At 41.5% G+C, this 20,474-nt stretch overlaps 1 pseudogene; it reads right to left on the bottom strand.

Moving 5' to 3' along the window:
* Positions 1–19,678: 19,678 nt before the first annotated feature.
* LOC116461583 (small nucleolar RNA U3) lies at positions 19,679–19,881 on the bottom strand (annotated as a pseudogene).
* Positions 19,882–20,474: the final 593 nt, after the last annotated feature.

The raw sequence follows: 20,474 nt of genomic DNA, 5'->3' as shown, positions 1-20,474 counted from the left end.
ATACACCATGGAATACTATGCAGCCATAAAACAGAATGAGATAATGTCCTTTGCTGAAACATGGATGTAGCTGGAGGTCATCATCCTTAGCAAACAAATACAGGAACAGAAAACCAAATACTTCATGCTCTCACTTATAACTGGGAGATAAATGATGAGAACACATGGACACATAGAAGGGAACAACACCCACTGGGGTCTATCAGAGGGTGGAGGATGTGAGGAGGGCGAGGATCAGGAAACATAACTAATGGGTACTAGGCTTAATACCTGGTTGATGAAATAATCTGCATAACAAACCCCCTTGACACAAGTATACTTATATAACAAATCTTCACATGTACCCCTCAATTTAAAATAAAAGCTAAAAAAAGCATGTGCAAAACTATACTATGCTTAAAACTACAAATATTGCTGTGAGTAATTAAAGAAGTCCTAAATAAATGAAGTGATATGTGTTGTTTATGAATTGGAACACTCAATGCTGTTAAAAATGGCAATTATTTCTAAATTGATCAATAGCTTTGATGTAATCCTAATAAAAATCCAAACAGAATTTTTACAGCAATTGAAAAACTAATGCAAAACTTTTATGAAAATAAAAAACCTACAATTTTGGAAAAGAACAAAATTAGAGAACTTAACACTCCTTGATTTCAAGACTTATTATAAATCTACAATAAAGATTGACATGTAAATAAATGAAACACATTACAGAGCCTAGAAATAGGCTCTAAACAGAAGACCCAGTGAGATTTAAAAACAAAGGAAACTCATTTCAACAAATGGTGATGGTACAACTGGATATCTGTATGGAAAATACTTTGATCCCTACCTCATACATACCTCCAAATTAGAGATTGTTTATAGATCTAAATGTAAATGCTAAAACTATAAAGCTTCCAGAATGAAAAATAGGAGAATATTTTGCTGTTTTGGAGTAGCCCAATTTTTTTTTTTTTTGTAAAAGGTACTAAGTATAAAAGTTAAAAAAAAAAGTAAAATTTAACGTCAACAAGTTTGTACTTGTACAAACTTCTCAACAAAGACGTCATTAAGAAAGTGAACAGGCAACCCATAAACTATGGAAAAGGACGAAGGACTTGCTGTAGAACATCTACAGATTAATAATAAAAAGACAACAACCCCATAAAAGTGGTCAAAGGCTTAAATAGCCACTTTGCAAAAGATGTAAGAATGGCCAATAAGTGCATGGAAAAGGGCTAAATATATATTAGTCACTACTGAAATAAAATACTTAAACTTCACTGAAATACCACTACACCCATTATAATGGCTAAAGGTTTTAAGAGACCATTCACACCAAATCTTGTCAAGGTTGTAAAACAACTGGAGCTCTCATTTAATCCTGTGGAGGAGGTTGTAAAATGCTAGTTATCTTGGAGAGTTATTTGGCAATTTTCATATAGTAATCATGTGAACCAGAAATCCCATTTCTAAGCATTTACACAAGATAAATTAAAACACGTCTACACTCATATGCACAAACTGCAAGAATATTAATGGCAGCTTGGTTTGTAGTAGCCCCAAACTGAAACCAACTCAAATGTCCATCGACAGGTAAATGCATAGACAAACTGTGCCATATTCATAAATGGAAATCTACTCAGCAATAAAAATGAGTGAATTACTGATGTGAACAACAATACAGATGAATCTGCAAAATGCTGAATGAAAGAAGTCAGATCTAAGGGGTATACAGAATGTGAATCTGATTATGTGATGGTCAAGGACAAAACTAATTCATAGTGATACAGATCAGAACAATGGTTGACTCTGTGGACCACTGGCTAGAAATGGGCATGAGAAAATTACCAGAGGTGACAGAAATGTTCTATATTTTGATTGGGTAATAGTTCCAGAAGTGTTTGTATTTTGCAAACTTACTCTGTACACTTAAAGTCTGGACATTTCAATAAACACGGAAAAGAGTTCAATTAAATAAAAACTCTACTTTTCCTTCCTAACTGCCCAAAAGGTAATGAAAGCATCCTTTTAAAGATTCAGAAAGCCAGAGTGGGAAAAATATTGGATTTGGAAGCTTCTGCTTTTGTATTGTTTTTATCATACCTTCATTTCTGCAAATTGTCTTGAGAACAAACTTTGACCTTTTTTCACTTCTCCAAATTCCTGTCAAAGGGACATGGGAAGTCATGCCCTACAAACTGTAAAATCTCATCAGATGGGTTTTATTAACACTATATAATGTGACTTATTTTTCAACCTGACTCTGGTATAGCATCACGTGGCAGACAGCAGATGCTGAAAGAAATAAGAAGATTTTACTCCAAAATACATTTCCTTGACATGTTTTGAAATGGCTGCCACAGAGTTAACAGATTCAAATGGCCTTGCAAAGCTCTTTTGTGGGGAAAATTTGGGTCTGTAGAAAATCTCCATTAATGTAGCCAGACCTCTCCCATTCTAGGCCTTTCTTGGGTCTGGGAGAGATTAACCAAGAGTCTGACACCTTCAAAGTCTGAAAAGAGACATTTACCATCTATTCTCTTTGAGGGCTGTTACCTAGGAGGCTTCACCTACATAATAAAAACCTTGGTCTCCACAACCCACATATCTTAACTCAGGTATTCTTTTCTCTGATTTCAAGTCTTTAGACAATAGCTTAACTCTCCCAACCAATTGTCAATTTAAGAATCTCTATAACTCACCTATGACTTGTAAGCTCTTGCTTCGAGATGTCCCACCATTTTGGGCTGAACCAATGTATATCTTCCTTGTGTTGATTTATGATTTACCTGAAATGTATAAAACCAAACTGCAACTAAAAAACTGTAACAAAAACCAAACAGCACAGTTTCTCAGTATTTCTTGAGATTGTGTAATCCACCCTGCAGTCACTTATATTGGCTCAGAATAAGCCTTTTAAAGTACGTTTTTCAGAATTTGTTTTTTCCAGCATCAGTCTGGATTGCTTACAGTGATAACATCAAAAAAATTCACAGTAATAATAATACCACGTATGTGGAAGGTGCACTTCTCTACAGATATTTTTTTAAAGTGTTTTTCAAATTATTTTCTTTCTGAGCAGCACAGAATCTGACATAAGGCCCACAGATAGGAGCTGGCTGCTTTGGTGGAGGCAGAAGCAGGAGAAATAGGAGGTTCACTCTTTCCTTCTCTCCCTCTTTCTCTCAGCTAGTGTACCCTGAGGCATCTCTGCTCAGCAGAAAATAGTTTGCAAACCACAGATGCAAGGGATTCTTCTGTGTTATACTTGCCACATTGGCTTCCATTAGAGGATCTTAGTAAATACTGTTATATAGTCTCTCGGCCTCACTGGAAACACATCATTTCTCAGCTTGTGACTAGTTTAAGAATAGCAGAGGCAGAATTCCTTAACTGGTACTTGTCCTTAACTATTCATGCATAGCACAGCCTCTGTTTACAGAGGATTCAAAACCTGGTGTTTGTACTTGTACTTCCACCATCTCCCAGGACCATTGGGAGCTGTTCCTGGCCCTTGTATACCAAGGTCCAGGGCTGGTAGAACGAAATAAACACTACTGATTCTTGCCACATTTTTTTTTCATCCTTAGCTTCGTTTTTTGCCTTTGTTTTTTAACTTTCTAACTCTTTCTCTGTCTTTATTTAACGTTTTTTTTTTTTTTTTTTTTTTTCCGTGCTCTCTGCTTGCTTCCCCGATGTTTTTTCCCTTGCTCCTTCTGGGCCTCAGGAAAGGAAGGAATATATTTATGACCACAAATCTCTTTTCCAGGAATTCATCACTCTGCAATTCTTCACTACATCTCTGATAATGGACAAGTAGTCATGGGGAAAAGGCCACCAGTAAGGACAAACACAATTGAATAAATACACAGCAAATGCTGAACTGATTTGAGAGAAGTGTCCCAACAGGGTGCTGCTTGGGGTACACATTCCACAAACTGCATTGCAATTACTCTAAGAACACCTTGCTTCTTTTATCTCAAAAAAAAGTTAAGTATTAATTAATGAGCGATTAGTTCAGCCTTATGAGTTATTGCTCTAATAAAATGGCTGTTGAAGCAGGAATTATGACCAGTTTGAGTACGTTATCGCTATTCTAAGAGACCTCTTTAATTCAACAATTAAGAGGCATGAAATGTACTTTAATAGACGTAGTTCAATGATATGAAATTGTTCATCTGGTGTGAGCCATTCATCTTTGTTAATACACCTCAGGTCCTGTGGAAAATGACTCTTCAAGAGGACTTAGAGACGCTGTTTGTTTTTTTCTCCCTGTCCTCCAAACTACCAGTGCTGGGAAAACCAATGGTTTTTGTATGTAGTCTCTGTTACCAGCTTGAGGACTTGACTGCACAATAAAATCACTGTCTTATGCTCTCCTGTCTATTCCCATAATGCCTAAGAGTTCTGATTAATATGTATTTTAAATCACATTAAAATTGAATTTCAATTGTTGAATTAAGCATAAAATTAGAAGACCTTACTGTGGAATTGAGTATATTTACAGAAACTGTAAATGGTTTATTGAATTATGCTTTTTACCTTTTGCAGTGATTCTCATTTTGTTACCAGCAGCAAGTCTAGGAGGTGTCTTCAGTCATTGGTTCTTGTCTTCTTGGATTCGACCAAGAGACAGATGTAGATTTGAGGAAGAAACGAGAGTTTATTGAAGCAAAGAAAAGTACACTGGGCAACTAGGAAGGTTGAATGCCCCCCATCTTTGGCTCAGGAATCTTATAGATTTACTATTTCCTGTTTATTTTTCTTGGTCTTCTCCCTTCCTCCTTCCCCTTGGGCGGGCTGTTGGCTAGCTGCCGCATGTGCAGTGACTCCCCAGTATCTGGGAGGGGCCGCATGTGCCATTGGGTAGTTGAAATTAAAGACATGCTCTCTTAGGGAAATTTTCCCTTACTGGTCTAGCGCCCCCAGAGGAAGGTCATATACCAGCCAAACTGCCATCTTGCCCCTTACTGTGCATGTCTGGACACACTTGCTCAATTCCTAGGATCTTATTAGAAAGTCATTGCCCAGAAGCTCAAGATGTTTCCTATTTGTTAGGAAAATTTCCCCTGCCTGGCACCAGCTGTGACCATCATTCCTGAAGAGGCCACCTCACAATGGCATGACAGTCACCTGATGGTCACCTGACATTCCTTGGGGTCGTATCCTGCCCTGCTCATATCTATCTACTCTAAAACTTTCATGTGTTCTAAGAGAGTTAATGCTTTCATAACTTCTTTCATAGATCCTCCCACTTTGCTTCCCAACACTGCCACCACCCAGCCCTAGCCCTCTCCTGCCTCACTCACCTGCATCTGAGTTTCTGTTATTGTGTTTGTCATACATAAAGTCCTGGTGAAGCTTCTCTTTATTTTGGCCTCTTCTTCAAGTCCTGGTTTTATAATTCGTGACCCACTTGAAATTGCTACAAAATTTTGATAGTTTAATAAAGGGTTCTTTTTTTTTTATTTGAAAGCACATTAGTTTAGATAACTGTTTAATTTGTTCTTCAAGAACTTCACATTATTCTTTTTTTCAATGGCTATTGGCCAAATCAGCAAAATTTTACATTATTCTGAATTTGAACATTAAAGGGAGCAGCATGACAAGAGTAGAAATTAAAATTGATTAGGAAGGAAATATTCTGGGTTCCTCTTACTCTGCTGATAACTCGGCTCTTTATGTAACTATGGATGAGTTTCTAAGCCTCTCAAAACCTCACTTTACTTATCCATAAATTGAAGATTGTTATACCTCCCAGGGTTCCTGCTAAAATCAAATGGGGATAATTGATGTGAAAATGTCTTGAAAAATAAGAGTTCTATACTAAGCCAGTTTAGCAATGTAGTCATGCATGAGAAAGCCTCAAGGGTTGGCCTTTCTCCTGCACTGCCGGTTTGTATAAAACCTTTCTGAGCTTCCACCTTCAACTCTAATTAGGTGAATATCCATTAGTGCTTCAGTCCCCAGTGTCCAAAATCCAACTCAGCATTTTTTTTCTGCAGAAGCTGTAACTCTAGTTGGTTCAAAACATGGTTAATATTGTTATCATCTTGGTCATGCAGACCTGAAACATGAAAATTATTTTCAACTTGGATGACCATGGCCCAGTATTGGTAGCATTATGCTGGTTTACAACGATTCCCAAATACCACATCCGAAATTTATATTCCTAGAGTTCTGGAGTTTGGAGCTTTGGAATCTAGGTGTCAATGTGGTTGTTCCTTTTGGATGTCCGAAGGCAGAGTCTATTTCATGTTTGCCTCCTGGCTTCTGGTGGTTGCAAGCAATCCTTGGCACCTGCAGATACATCACTCTAATCTCTGCTTCTGTCTTTACATGGTGCTCCCCCTGTGTATCTCTGTCTCTTTCCTTTCCTTGTAAGAACACAAGGTTATTTGGTTTGGGGCCCACTCTAACCCAGTATGATCTCATTTTAACTTGAATACACCTACAAAGGCCCTATTTTCAAATAAGGTCATATTCACAGGTAGTGGGGACTAGGACTTGAACATATCTTTTGGGAGGATATAATTTTAGTCACTATACCCTGAAATATTACCAAAAGTCCACCTTTAAACTTTAAAGTGTCCTGGTTTGGATGATAAATTTGATTGTCACCAAAAACTTTGACACTTCACTCTCCTCTCCAGCATCTCATCTTTTTGCCAAACCAGGAAGGAATGGTTTCTTGTATTTCAGCTATCTAAATCTGTGAATGCACCATGCCCCGTCATTTCTGACATCTCTCACTGTATTATTTTCCTCAGCACCTGACCCTGTTAGCCTACCTCTACTGACCTAGTCTGCTATCATCCTCAAACTGCAACTTGAGTCTCTGGCTATCTCCTACATGTCAATTCCTCATTCTCAAATTTAACTATTAATATGTCAGCCATCCATATGCCAAATCACCCTCTTAAGTGGCCTGTTTGTCCATATAGATCATTATTTGGGTGAATACATTAATAGGGTGAAAACAATTCATTCTTTTTAAAACATATAATTTGGAATTCATGTATTTTAATTAACTTATTTATTTTGAGACAGTGTCTTGCTCCGTCGCCCAGGCTGGAGTACAGTGGTGCAATCTTGGCTCACTGTAGCCTCACCTCTGAGGTTCCAGCGATTCTCCTGCCTCAGCTTCCCAAGTAGCTGGGATTACAGGTGCCTGCCATCACACCCGGCTAGTTTTGTAGTTTTAGTAGAGATGGGGTTTCACCATGTTGGCCAGGCTGATCTCGAACCCCTGACCTGAAGTGACCCACCTGCTTTGGCCTCCCAAAGTGCTGGGATTACAGGCATGAGCCACCTCACTCAGCTAAATTTATGTATTTTAATCTCTTTCTTCTCTTATGCAGATAAAGTCTAGGACTATAAAATATTTTTTCTGCCTTTTGTTCAAGACTAAGTATATACTATGTTTGTTGATATTCATCCTTCTGTTCATAGGGCTTTTTAAAAAATCCTTGAATTAAGGGTAGGGATGAGGAAAAAAAATCACAAAAGAAGAGGAACAATCAGCTGAAGCTCAGACATTTGTATTAATACATTGTTTTATAAGTACCGTATGATGTACTTCTTTGGGTAAATATCAGAATTTTGAGTAAAGGGCACTCATGATTTTCTTGATTCTACTCTTAGCTTTGTAATAACTTGGTGTAGATTGCTTTGTGTTCGTACAAATCAGTGAGATCCTGTGGGAGAAAATTATTTTGGAGTGTGAGTGGGTTTTCAGCCAGAGACTGTGGGAGGCACACATGACGTCTGTCTGCTTTTTCCTTCTCATAACTAAAATTGTAGTATTTTTGACAGACTTAAACTCTCAGGGATGGTAGCAAATTAAAGTGGTTTCTAAACAGCCAAGTCTGGCCTGAATTCTGCTACACAAATGTGTAACAGATTACCATCAGGCAGGACATGAAAGTTGACTGTTTTAAAAATCTACAAAAGAGAGGTGAATTTCTCCCATTTAGTAGCTCAGAATGAATGCTTGTGAGAGAGCCAGCAAGCTCGGTGTGAAACCTGTACCATTTGAACATATTAAAAATAGAAAAAAATCCCAGAGAAACATCTTTTCAGAACAGGTTTAGGATGGGCTGTAGGATTCTGGCATGGTTAAAGGTTAATCTTTGGCATTCAGAGCAAAGAAATTTAATCTGTTTAAGCTTCAAAGGACAGAAAACTCAAAGACTCCTATTTATTCCGGGGTGATTTTCTTTTGGCTCTGGCTAAATCACTTGGGGCAAAGGGGTTTTCTTTAAAAAACAAATAAAAGTAAGACGGAAAAGGAAGAAAGACACAGTTCTGGCATAGCCAGCAGAAAATGCTAATGGGAAGTGTGCAGGAAACCCTTCTCTAATGAAGAAAGTGAAAGCAGATGAAGGCTAAATTGGAGTTTGTCTGGGACAATAGAGAAATGGAATCATGTTTCTAGGTCTTCATTCTTCTAGTATACAACAAATATGGTACAAAAATTTTTATCACGGTGAGCCCTGGAGTGATTGGACCTAAGTAAAGTTTGGTATGAGAAAGATAGCAAATTGTAGTGTTGGTCTTAACTATATTCTAATGTTTATATTTGTGTATTTATACATAGCAATTAGACATAACTAAAATGTGATGCTAATTATGTTGATAAATAATTATATACTTAAAGGAAATACAAAGTTGACAAGATGGCAGGCCATCTTCCTTCCAGTTTTCTCTTTTATTGCCTACGAAATACTTTCAGGTTGGGGTTGGCCAGTGCAGCTGGCAGGCACCACCATTACCTTTCCAGGAGGTCCACCCACAGAGCATAAAAGGAGACAAATGCTTGGGAGGCTATTGTTGTAAATATGGATCTCATTGCGATAGATTGCAAATGTCAGACTGCTAGATTCCATCACTGGATTCCATCACTGATTCCTAAGATCAGTGCAGAGATAAAAAAAAATACGTTTTTTTTTCTCCCTTAAAGAAGAACAACTTTCTAATTTTCAGATCTTTATAATTAAGGAAATTTCCAGAAGAATTCGTAAGAAAAGGCAGCATCAATTGCAAATACTTTCCTGGAAATTGGTTTTAAAACATTTTTTAATTTTCCATTATTTTTGTCTTCTTTCGTTGGAATGAGGCTTTAAGAAAATGTCTCTGTGTTCTGGAGAGATGTGAAGCAAATAGAAACTCTGATTAAAAAGCACAGCTTCCCATCTGGAGGATAATGTTTGTTCAACTCAGCTCGAGATCCTCTAAATTTGCTAGTGATGATGCTTCATGGAAATTGACAGCTGAGGAACCCAAAGAGCTGTAGTCAAATAACTGCCTCTTGTGTCTCTTCTTTCCTCTCTCCACGTCTGGTGCCCCTAAGAGCAAATGACAATGTGGGGGCGGGGGTGTACATATATCTCTGAGGGGCGACTTAATTAGCTCCCAAATTAAAGAAAAACCTTCAGGGGCTGCGAAGGCAGTGATTATGTTAACCCTTGGATTGATAGGAAAACAAGTGAGGTTCTAAATCTCCTTTTTATGGATGGTGATAAAAGGGTCATCTTGTCAGTTTATTGATGAAACACCAAGACTCTCCAGGCAAGATTTTCATCAGGTTAGTCACCAGCTCTGCGATGTTCATGGGAACATCATCCTTCTCAGATAAATTCCTCCTTTTCCATGTTGAACTACCACGGTCTGATCTGAGGTGCCACTCACTGGCCCGTCCTGTGGCCTCTTTCTGTGGCCCTGAAAATTTGTATCTGTGGTCTCTTCTGGCTGTAGAGAAAACATCAGTATGTTTGATAAGACTAATGAGGGTGGCTTGAGTGTGAAGATTTGATCTTGTTATTCCCTGGCAGCAATCAGTCACCCCAGAATATTCCAAAGGGACTGAAATAGTACTAACTGTGTCCATTCCATTTTCACTGCTGTTCCTTTGCCAAGTGAGTTTTCAGCAAAAATAATTAACAGAAAGAGCGAAAACAAGCTGGACAGAGCAGTTTTACTTCCAATTGACTGACAACATAGCTACCCTAAAACTGACAACTGTGTCAAGAAAACAATTACACACAATGTCATGACTCAGAGTAGAATTTTATTGTGCACTTGTTCTGCACCTGAAAATTTAAATATGTGTCTGTCTCTTTTGTTGGTTTCAAAATAATTGTGCATGTTGACCACTGTTACCTTTGTGGTCACTTACTTCCTGCTTTTGAGTGTTGAAATGTTTCCTTTTTTACAAAATAATGTTTATAGTAGATGACTTTTTTGGTTTTACATTTACTTTAGGTAAAATTAAAAAGTTGATGACCACATATTAGTCCCCAAATTAAAAAAACAACAACATACTAGACAGTGAAATTCAAACATTTTAGAATCTAGAAAAAAATGCCCACCTTATTAATTTAGTCATCAAATATTTATTGAGTATCCAGTTACATGTGGCTTTTCTAAGGCAGCGTCCATCCAGGAGAAATACAGTGTGAGCTATAAATGTGAGTCACCCATATAATTTTAAATTTTGTAGTAGCCACACTAAAGAAAAGGTAACAAGAAATAGGCGCTGGATTTTAATATAATATATATAAACTTTTATTTTAAGTTCAGGGGTACAAGTTCATGTTTGTTACATAGGTAAACTTGTGTCATGGAGATTTGTTGTACCGATTATTTCATCAACCAGGTATTAAGCGTAGCACCCATTAGTTATTTTTCCTGATCCTCTCCCTCCTCCCACCCTCCACTCTCCAATAGGCCCCAGTGTGTGTTGTTCCTCTCTATGTGTCCATGTGTTCTCATCATTTAGCTCCCACTTATAAGTGAGAGCATGCAGTATTTGGTTTTCCGTTCCTGTGTTAGTTTTGTAAGGATAATGTTCTTTAGCTCCACCCATGTTCCTGCAAAGGACAAGATTTCACTCTTTTTATGACTGCGTAGTATTCCATGGTGTATATAATGGCAGCGGTCGGCGTCCAGAGTGGCTGCTGCAACAGTGCTGGCTGCAGCAGGGAGGTGTGAGCAGTGGCGGCAGGAGCGGCTGTGGGAGCAGCAGTGGAAGCGATGGGTCCCCTGAGCCTTGCATCCCCAAGGCAGCTGACTACACCGCCATCACCCTCACACAGCCAGGTTGGACCTGCCACCAGGCCTGGAGCCTCTGCCACTCTGGACCCTGGCTCCCTGTCATCACTGTCACCCGCCGCTGCTTCGGGGAAGGTGCAGGGTGGAAGGCAGAGCTGGGTCCCTGACGCTGCCATGCTCCATGGAGCGGGTGGGAGCCAGGGACAAATGGGAACTCTCCCAGATCCCGCTGTCCTGGGGGCCGCCATGATGGAGCCCAGCCGAGCCATCAGCCAGTTGGGGAGCAGTGCGGTCAGGTATGGGCGGGCAGAGAGGAACCCAGCGAGGACCTGGAGCCCTTACCCCAGGCTGCAAGGAAGCACAGCCAGGGCTGCCTGTACACTCCAGGGAGAGGGCAGGTGCCCCACCCTCCCAATGCAGGACCTGGATGTCTCTGCACTATGCACTCTGGGGGCCCAGGAAGTCCCCCACTACCCCTGCAGGCTTGGAGGTGTCTGCTCCTGCTGCCTGGCCTCTTCCTGCTCCTGGCGCTCGCTTCAATCTTGGAGCAGGGTTAGGGCCAAGCCCAGGTGCTGTCACAGGCTGGCTGGGTTTGCCCATGTTCATGGCAGCGCTGACACACCATCCCCCTGCCGCCTCGGCCCCCTCCAGACTTTGGTTGCTGATGAGTACAGGGGGAAGCCAAGGTGGGACTGAGGGCAGCTACCTGCTGGCTTGCAGGTGACGCTTGGCGCTAGCAGCTTGGGCGCCACGGACAGCGGCAGGAGGCAGGAAGACTCCTGGGTGGAAAGGGGCGGGTCCCCGGTGAGCCCCCACCTTCAAGCCAGGGAGGGCCTGAAGGCTGGGGGCCAGGCTGCCTGTCCGGCAGACCAGAGTGGGAACTTGTGGTGCCTTTTTCTGGTCGCCCGTGGCCGCCCATGGGCCAATCCTCACACACGTCCTCCCCTCTGAGGCCCATAAAAAGCCCAGGGCTCAGCCAGAGCTGAGCAGAAGATGGAATGACTAGCTGCAGAGAGGAGCTACCCTCTCTGCTGGGTGCTAAACACTTGGCGGGACAACCTGCCTGCAGACAGGAACTACCTTCTCTGCTAGGAGCTGAACATTTGATGGGACACCCTGGCTGCAGAAAGGAGCTGCACCCTGAGGGTCTCCTCTGAGTTGTTCTATTGCTAAACAAAGCTCTTCTTCATCTTGCTCGCCCATCACTTGTCTGCACACCTCCTTCTGCCTGGTTGCAGGGCAAGAACTCCAGACCCACTAAATGGCGAGGCTAAAAGAGCTGTAAAACGAACGGGGCTGAGACGTGCTCATTGCTCACTACGTTGCAGGTAAAGAGAAGGAGAGAAGCTCTATGGACCTTTGGGAAACCTGGACCTGGGAGCTCCCTGAGCCGGGGCTGTGACTCCCTCTTTGGGGCCCTAAGGTTCCTGGTGTCTCCAAGCTTCCGCGTGCCGCACATTTCCAGGTGCCAGCCGTGGAAGCTGCTTGCAGTGTGCCTGGTCCAGCCGCAGCCTCGCAGAGAGCTGGGGTCTGTGCCAGCACCTGGAGCTGCCTGACCCACTGCAGCAGCCAGCATGGCTGACTGTGTGCAGTGGTCGGACCCCACACTTGCTCACGCACCGCTCACCACTCTACACCTGACTCACCCTTGGCAGGTGTGGATCCAGGCCCTTGGCAGGCGTGGGATCCAGGCCAGTGGCATGAGCCAAGCACAGCCTGCCAGGCCAGGTGGGCTCGAGCAAAACTCAGGCAAAGGCGCCACCGGCCACAGAGGCTTCCAGCCAGAAAAGTGACACCGCAAGGATCCCGTAACATATATGTACCACATTTTCTTTATCCAGTCTGTTATTGATGGGCATTTAGGTTGATTCCATATCTTTGCTATTGTGAATAGTGCTGCAACGAACATATGTGTGCGTGTGTCTTTATAATGGAATGATTTATATTCCTTTGGGTGTATACCCAGTAATGGAATTGCTGGGTTAAATGGTATTTCTGTCCTCAGATCTTTCAGGGATCACCACAGTCTTTCACAATGGGTGAACTAATTTACACTCCCATCAACAGTGTATAAGTGTTCCTTTTCCTCCACAAACTCACTCACTAGCATCTGTTTTTTTTTACTTTTTAGTAATAACCATTCTGACTGATGTGAGATGAGATCTCATTGTGGTTTTGATTTGCATTACCCTAATGATCAGTGATGTTGAGCTTTTTTTTCATATGATTGTTGCGAGGATAATTCCTAAACACATGTGGGGGATGGCTTGCTGTTAGCTGATCAAAACTGGGTGACCTGGCTGTGCTCCACATCTTCCATCCTTCAGTCAACTAACCCACATGTCCATGGCAATGATGGAGCTGCAAGAGAGAGCAAGCTCCAATATAGAAGCCCATTTCAGTCTTCTGCTTGCGTCGTGTATGTCAACATCTTATTGGGCAAACCAAGTCACATGGCTGAGCCCAGAGTCAAGAGGCAGAGCAGGTGTCTCACAGTAACTATTAATAATAGCAAGTAATAGGTTGTTACCTAAACTTCTGGTGGACTGGCTGTGACTTGGTTTCCACAACCCCCTGCTCAGGCTTGATTAATTTGCTATAGTGACTTACTGAACTCAGGGAAACGCTTTACTTAAATTTACCCATTTATTAATAAATGGTATAGGCCGAGTGCGGTGGCTCACGCTTGTAATCCCAGCACTTTGGGAGGCCGAGGCGAGCAGATCACGAGGTCAGGAGATCGAGACCATGGTGAAACCCCGTCTCTACTAAAAATACAAAAAAAATTAGCCAGGCGTGGTGTCGGGCGCCTGCAGTCCCAGCTACTCGGAGAGGCTGAGGCAGGAGAATGGCGTGAACCTGGGAGACGGAGCTTGCAGTGAGCCGAGATTGTGCCACTGCACTCCAGCCTGGGCGACAGAGCGAGACTCCATCTCAAAAAAATAAATAAATAAAAATAAAAATAAAAAAATAAACGGTATAATAAACAATACAGATGAACAGCCAGAAGGAAGAGATATATAGGGGGAGGTTATGTGGGAAGAGGCACAGAGCTTCCCTGCCCTCCCTGGGCACACCACTGTCCAAGAATCTCCATGTGCTCGGCTATCCAGGAGCTCCCCAACATCAATCCTTTTAGGTTTTTATGGAAGCTTCATTATCTATGCATGACTAATTAAATCAGTGGCCACTGGTGATAAACTCAAACTTAACCTCCCCTCCCGGAAGTCTCAACCCTCTAATTTGGCCTAGGTCTTTCCGGTGAACAGCCCCCATCCTAAATCTACTTCGGGGTCCCCAGCCACCAGTCTTTTCATTAACATATAAAAGACACTCTTATCACTAGAGATTCCAAGCGTTTTAGTAGCTCTACACCAGGAAAGGTGGACTAACACATGTATGTGTGTATATATGTGTGTACATGTATATGTATATATAACTGAAAATTACAGTATTATAAGTGGCCTCAATCTTTGCCTTGGGGACACAGGGATCCCTCTGCTAATTCTTGGTTCCTTCACTGGCCACTTCTCTCCCTCAGCCTGGACAGTAGCTGCATTTTGTGCTTGTACTATTGGATTACATTTCCTGAAATTACTGTCTCAGGACTGCTTTTGGAGGAACTCGGTTTAAAACAGTATAATACCCCAAGCTCACTGGGGTTATATATTTTAGGTCACAAAGTGATTCACCTTGTCTACAGCCTATAAGTCATGAGTTGTAATACTGACTCGTCTGTTGCAATCTGAAGCAAATAAATAGGTGTTTTAAAAATTCTTACTATGCTTTGAAGCTGTGAAAGCATGTTGCTAAAACATCTGTTTAATTTATTTACTTCAGTCCAATAATCAGTCAGTTCAGCCAGAAATATATTTGCTTGTATAAACTGAACACTCAGGGGACCCTTGAAACTTTCCATATTTTAGTTAGTTAGTTTGGTATTGCTGGTACATATCTGCCATCTCAACCACCTCCACAATAAACTGAAATAATCATAGCACTGCGCTCTCCATGCTGTTGTGAGGATAATTCCTAAATATTGCTGTAAGACTCATGGCACATATGAAATTGTTAAATAACAAACATGAAATGCTTTATTTAAGGGTACCCCCAAGAAAATAGATTGAGGTGAATTCGTGTTTTGAATTTATCATCACTTTAATTATTATTCTCCTGTACACTGCTGGTTAAAAATACCTTTCATACAATAGGTTTCTCAGCTTTATTCTAAGCATAAACTGTACCTGATAATGGTTTTGCTCATGAAGTTCTGATAACACAGAAATGACAAATCAATATAAGCCCAGAATGACTAATGGGCTAGAGTACAAAGATAACCCAGTACTTTTCTCTCCTTGTTCCCACTCCTTTGCCACATGACTTTGTAATATAATTTCCCATTGTGGGAAACCTGCTCTGCCCCTTGACTCTAGGCTCAGCCATGTGACTTGGTTTGCCCAACAGGATGTTGGCATAGACGATGCAAGCAGAGGCATGAAATGGTCTTATTCTCTCTTATAGCTCTATCATTGCCATAGACAGCTGGATTAGTTGGCTGGAGAATGGCAAATGTGGAACATACCCAGGTCACCTAGTTTTGATGAGCTAACAGCAAGCCATCCTCTACACAGCAAGCCATCCCCCACACACGTTTAGAGCCAAGCTGAGAGCAGAAGAACCACCCAGCTGAGCCCAGCACAAATTCTCAACTCTCAGATTCAAGGACTAAACGTATGCTTATTATTTTAAGTGACAGAGCTTTGAGGAGGTATGTTAGGTAGTGCTGTTACTACTTCTAATATGGTCAAATTCATGAGATGCTTCTGCTATGGCATTGACTAATCTAGTTTCCTACTTCATTTCCTCTGTTTTGATGATAGTCTCAGACTTTCTGACACTATCTCACTGACTGATTGCCAAGATTTTCTTCCTGACTTAAGAATTCTAAGGCTTTTCAACATTTTTCTTCCCTTGACTTCATCTCTCTTTCTATCCTCCTAGGAGTCAGACTCTGTCTTTGCCATTGACTGAATATGGAAGCAAATGTTTCTGTCGTTTTTTTTTTTTTTTTTTTTTTGAGATGGAGTCTCACTCTGTTGCCCAGGCTGGAGTGCAGTGGCACGATCTCGGCTCACTGCAACCTCCACCTCCCAGGTTCAAAGTTCAAGTGATTCTCCTGCCTCAGCCTTCTGAGTAGCTGGGATTACAGACACTCACCACCATGCCCGGCTAGTTTTTGTATTTTTAGTAGAGACGGGTTTCACCATGTTGGTCAGGCTGGTCTTGAACTCCTGACCTCATGATCCACCCGCCTCAGCCTCCCAAAGTGCTGGGATTACAGATGTGAGCCACCACGCCTGGCTAATTCAATCTTATGATCCCTCAATAAGTTTTCTGCCTCCTTTTACCCTGTATTAACATAGTTTATTATGACACAGCCAGCAGCAACAAAAGTATTTTATTACTGTGACAGACAGTTTGAAATAAATTTCTTTTGACATTCTCCAAGCCAGTGTGGGAGCTGGAGAAACACACAGTGGATGGGAAGAAGCTGATTGAAAGGGGTATTTTCAATATATTTTTGCACAAAGGGATGCATCTATAGTTTTTATGGCACTTAACACTTGAGTCTAAACTGCAATAGCTGTTTTTCCCCAAAACTGTGTTAATACTATATGCCAAAGAAGGCTTTCTTATTTCCATTAATGCACTTACTCAGAAAGTGCATACATAGTGTGGTTCTCTTTGTGAGGCCTATTTGTGCCCTGTAGCACATTGCAGTATGCTCTTTTGCTTCCTTTGTCTCCTCCATCAAGGCTCCAAAGTAACCCTAAAAGTATTGGAACTTAGTGAAGACTTACTCCCTACTTCCCTAGTGAAATCTTCACTAAGTCTCTTCGCGTTCATGAAATCTTTTCTGGTTTACATTCAGATTCTTGCCTCTGTTTTTGTCCTAGGAAAAAGAAGTTTCATAAGCACACACTGGGATGAATACTAAAGCTCCAATATTTAATATTACTTGAGGGCTCCCAGAATATCTGGTACTATCTCACTGCCTCCTGAGTTTGGTTTTGGGGAGGATTCCTGAATATTAGCCAAGACACAACAGTATATACAACAGGAGTGTATATGAAGGGGATCCCAGAGATGAGACCGACATCTTTCTCGAGCCTCCTCAAACTTGAAATTACCCTGAGGAGGCTTGGAGTGAAAGGAAAAGGACATGGAGGCAGCCGCTTAACTTCTAACAATATTTGTTTGCGAGCAAGCATGGGGCACATCCAGAAATATGTATGGGGCTTGTTCTATGCAGGGCTTGCTATATTAGACAGGATGAGAGCCAGTGAAGTGAATACTATTCCTGCTTCTAAAGGAAAGTATGAGTTATATGTGAATAAAAAGTCCTGGACTGGAAATTCAACCTTTTCAAGCTTCTTTAGTTTTCAACAGTATTACTTTCTGAAATCTTTCATTTGCCTTCATTTAATTGCAAATACTTCGTATTATGCATGAGAGAACCAAGAGACAGTGTGGGCCATAAAATATTCATTGCAGATTTTAATTTTGACTCTGGAGTCAAATAATAAAATGGAAATAAGGGGAAAATATTCCAAAATGAGTCACAAGATCCACAAAGGTCTGAAAAAAGTGATTTTACCACTCAAATTGTATTAGAATATACATAAGCTAATGAATCATATATCAATGCTACTTTTTTGGAGTACTAACAGATGGCACTTCTACTGGAGGAAAGTGAAATACTCATCCCTGTAGAAATCCACTTTGGTGCAAGCAAGTGGCACAGAGTCCATTGGCACTCAGACAGCTAGTTTTGCACCTGTGTGTTCAGTGCTGTGAGCTGGCCTCTCCATAAAAGTCCATCCCAGTCTCTGCACAATGCAAACATATAATCATATGATAAAAATAAGATGTAGGATGGATTGTTGCAAAGAAGTTATTATATCCAGACTCAAAGAGAAGAAACTGTAAAAGCAATGCAACTATACTAAAAGCATTTGCTCCTTTATGAGGAAGAAGAGTTACATTTGGCTATATTGAACCCATTTGCATAGGAAAGGGACAGATATTATTGGTAGTGAAAGGGGGGAGAAACTGAGCTACATGCTCATGGCCTAGATGCAATGGTAGTTGACTTGGTAGGGGTTACATGGGGCTCTACACAACTTTCTATAGACACTGTAGGTGCCATGCCCACATCTCGTTAATCCTCTTTACCATTCCTTTACTGCTACCTTTGTTTCTGTTTGATTTTGCTTTTAGTTTCCTTTACCTTGACACTGTCAAGGAGTGTCTGTCATTGGAGGCCTGTCATTGTGCTACTGGAGCCACTTTGCCCACATGTGTGGGTTTTGAAGTGCTTTGGGTTTGAGACCCCTTGGGATGGCCATTAGCCAAGGTTGATGAGCATGGAGATATGAGAGCCTAGCTCTCTTGCCTCCTGTCAGTACAAACTCTGAGATGTAATTTATGCTCTAGAGCTCTCCTGCAGGATGAGCAGAGGCTGGGATCCTCCCCAGAATTGCACCCTTGCTAAATGACTTCCCCTTCTCTTGTCTTGCATCTCCATTCCCTCACTAGTTTCTCCTGGGGCACTTCCTTAATAAATTCCTGACAAATTCCTGTTCAGGATTAGCTCCTGAAGACTCAGTCTAAGATACTCTCCAATAGATAGTTTAATCTATCCACATCCTCAGCAGAGCTTCTCTGCTCAGCATTGGTGACCAGCTTCAGACTGTAAACTCTCTTACAGTTAGTGCCCACAAACATTCCCTCAGAACACTCAAGGAAGGTGTAGATAGCAACAGTATTCTGAACTCTTTTTTATCCAAAAAAACAACTGGAATGATAATAAGCCCCAATCTTCCAATGACAGGAATAAAAAGTGACCTTTTTACTTTAATAAATACATTTAGGGAGACAGACAAATTGGCTCTTTTGATAAACAAGATAATAATTCTATTTCTTCTCAGTCAACAGAAGTTAATAGCTTTCCTACTGAAACCTATTTAAGTTGACAGTAAGTTGAAAACTAACCTGAGTCTGTGAAAAAGGTGTCATAATTAGCTTACTCAGAACATTTCTTGATGTATTGGTTACCATTTATCATGGGCGGAGGACATTTGCCCTGAAAATTGGGAGGTACCAGGTGGTGAATTTACACAAACACAGTGAAGAGATCTGGATTCTCCTGATCTAGAGTTCAGAGACATGGTTGATGTTAGGAGAAAATTCAATCCTTACTTCCCTCTCTTTTTCTTTTCTTTTCTTTTCTTTTTTTCTCTTGTTTCCCCTCTCTCCCTCTCTCCCTCCCTCCTTCCCTCCTTCTCTCCTTCCTTCCTTCCTCCCTCTCTTCCTTCATTCCTTCCCTCCTCCCTCCCTTCCTTCCTGCTTTTCTCCCTTCCTCCCTCCCTTCCTTCCCTCCTTCTTTCCCTACTCCCTCCCTCCCTCTACTTCCCTACCTCCCTTCTTCCTTTCTTTCCTCCCTTCTTCTTTTCCTTCCTCCCTCCTTTCTTTCCTCCTTCCCTCCTTCCTTCCCTTCCTCCCTCCTTCCTTCTTTCCCTCCCTCCCTTCTTCCTCCCTCCCTTCCTGCCTTTCTCTGTTTCTTTCTATAGTGGAAACCACTCAGACTGCATCATCCTCTCTGTCTGACTCTCCACAATCACCAATGGCAAATAGCAGTTGCAAGAAAGCAGTGCCAAGAGCCGACTTCACACTCAGGAAAGAACCCTGCACCTCTTCCTCATATTTCTGGTGCTCTACACATTCAGAGAAACTTCCCTAGTGACAAACTATAGAAATGATCCCTGAAAATATAATCTTCATTTTACATTTCTTAATGCAGGGGTCCCCAACCTGAGGAAACAGTCCACACAGTAGGTCCCACAGAAACAGGGGGCAAGCCAGAATTGCCACCTGAGCTCCACCTCCTGTCAGATCAGCTGGGCATTAGATTTTCATAGGAGCAGGAACCCTATTGTGAACTACACATGTGAGGGATCTAGGTTGCCTGATTCTTATGAAAATCTAATGCCTGACGACCTGAGGTGGAACAGTTTCATCCCAAAACCATTCCCCCATCCCCACCCCATGGAAAAATTGTCTTCCATGAAACTAGTCCCTGGTGCCAAAAAGGTTGGGGACACTGCCTTAATAAAAGTTTTTTTAATCTGACTGGCCCCAGTCAAATTTACATTCTGTGAGAATGTAAATAGGCTTCACATGAGGAAACGGTTCTGTTTATTTAATCTGCAGGACTTCTCTTAGAATCTTTATTTTGCTGATGTATGGTACAAGTCTCTCAATACTACATTTTCCAAATTTAGTGGTTGTAACATCTTTTTTTTCACAACATCTCTGCTGCTGTAGACAAGATTGTAAACTAGTCAGATTTCTCTTTGCTTTCCTCCACTTTA

Source organism: Hylobates moloch, unplaced genomic scaffold (assembly GCF_009828535.3).
Source record: "Hylobates moloch isolate HMO894 unplaced genomic scaffold, HMol_V3 SCAFFOLD_21, whole genome shotgun sequence".
Lineage (NCBI taxonomy): Eukaryota > Metazoa > Chordata > Mammalia > Primates > Hylobatidae > Hylobates > Hylobates moloch.
The sequence above is the reverse complement of the archived record's forward strand: the minus strand, read 5'-3'. Positions and strand labels throughout refer to the sequence as shown.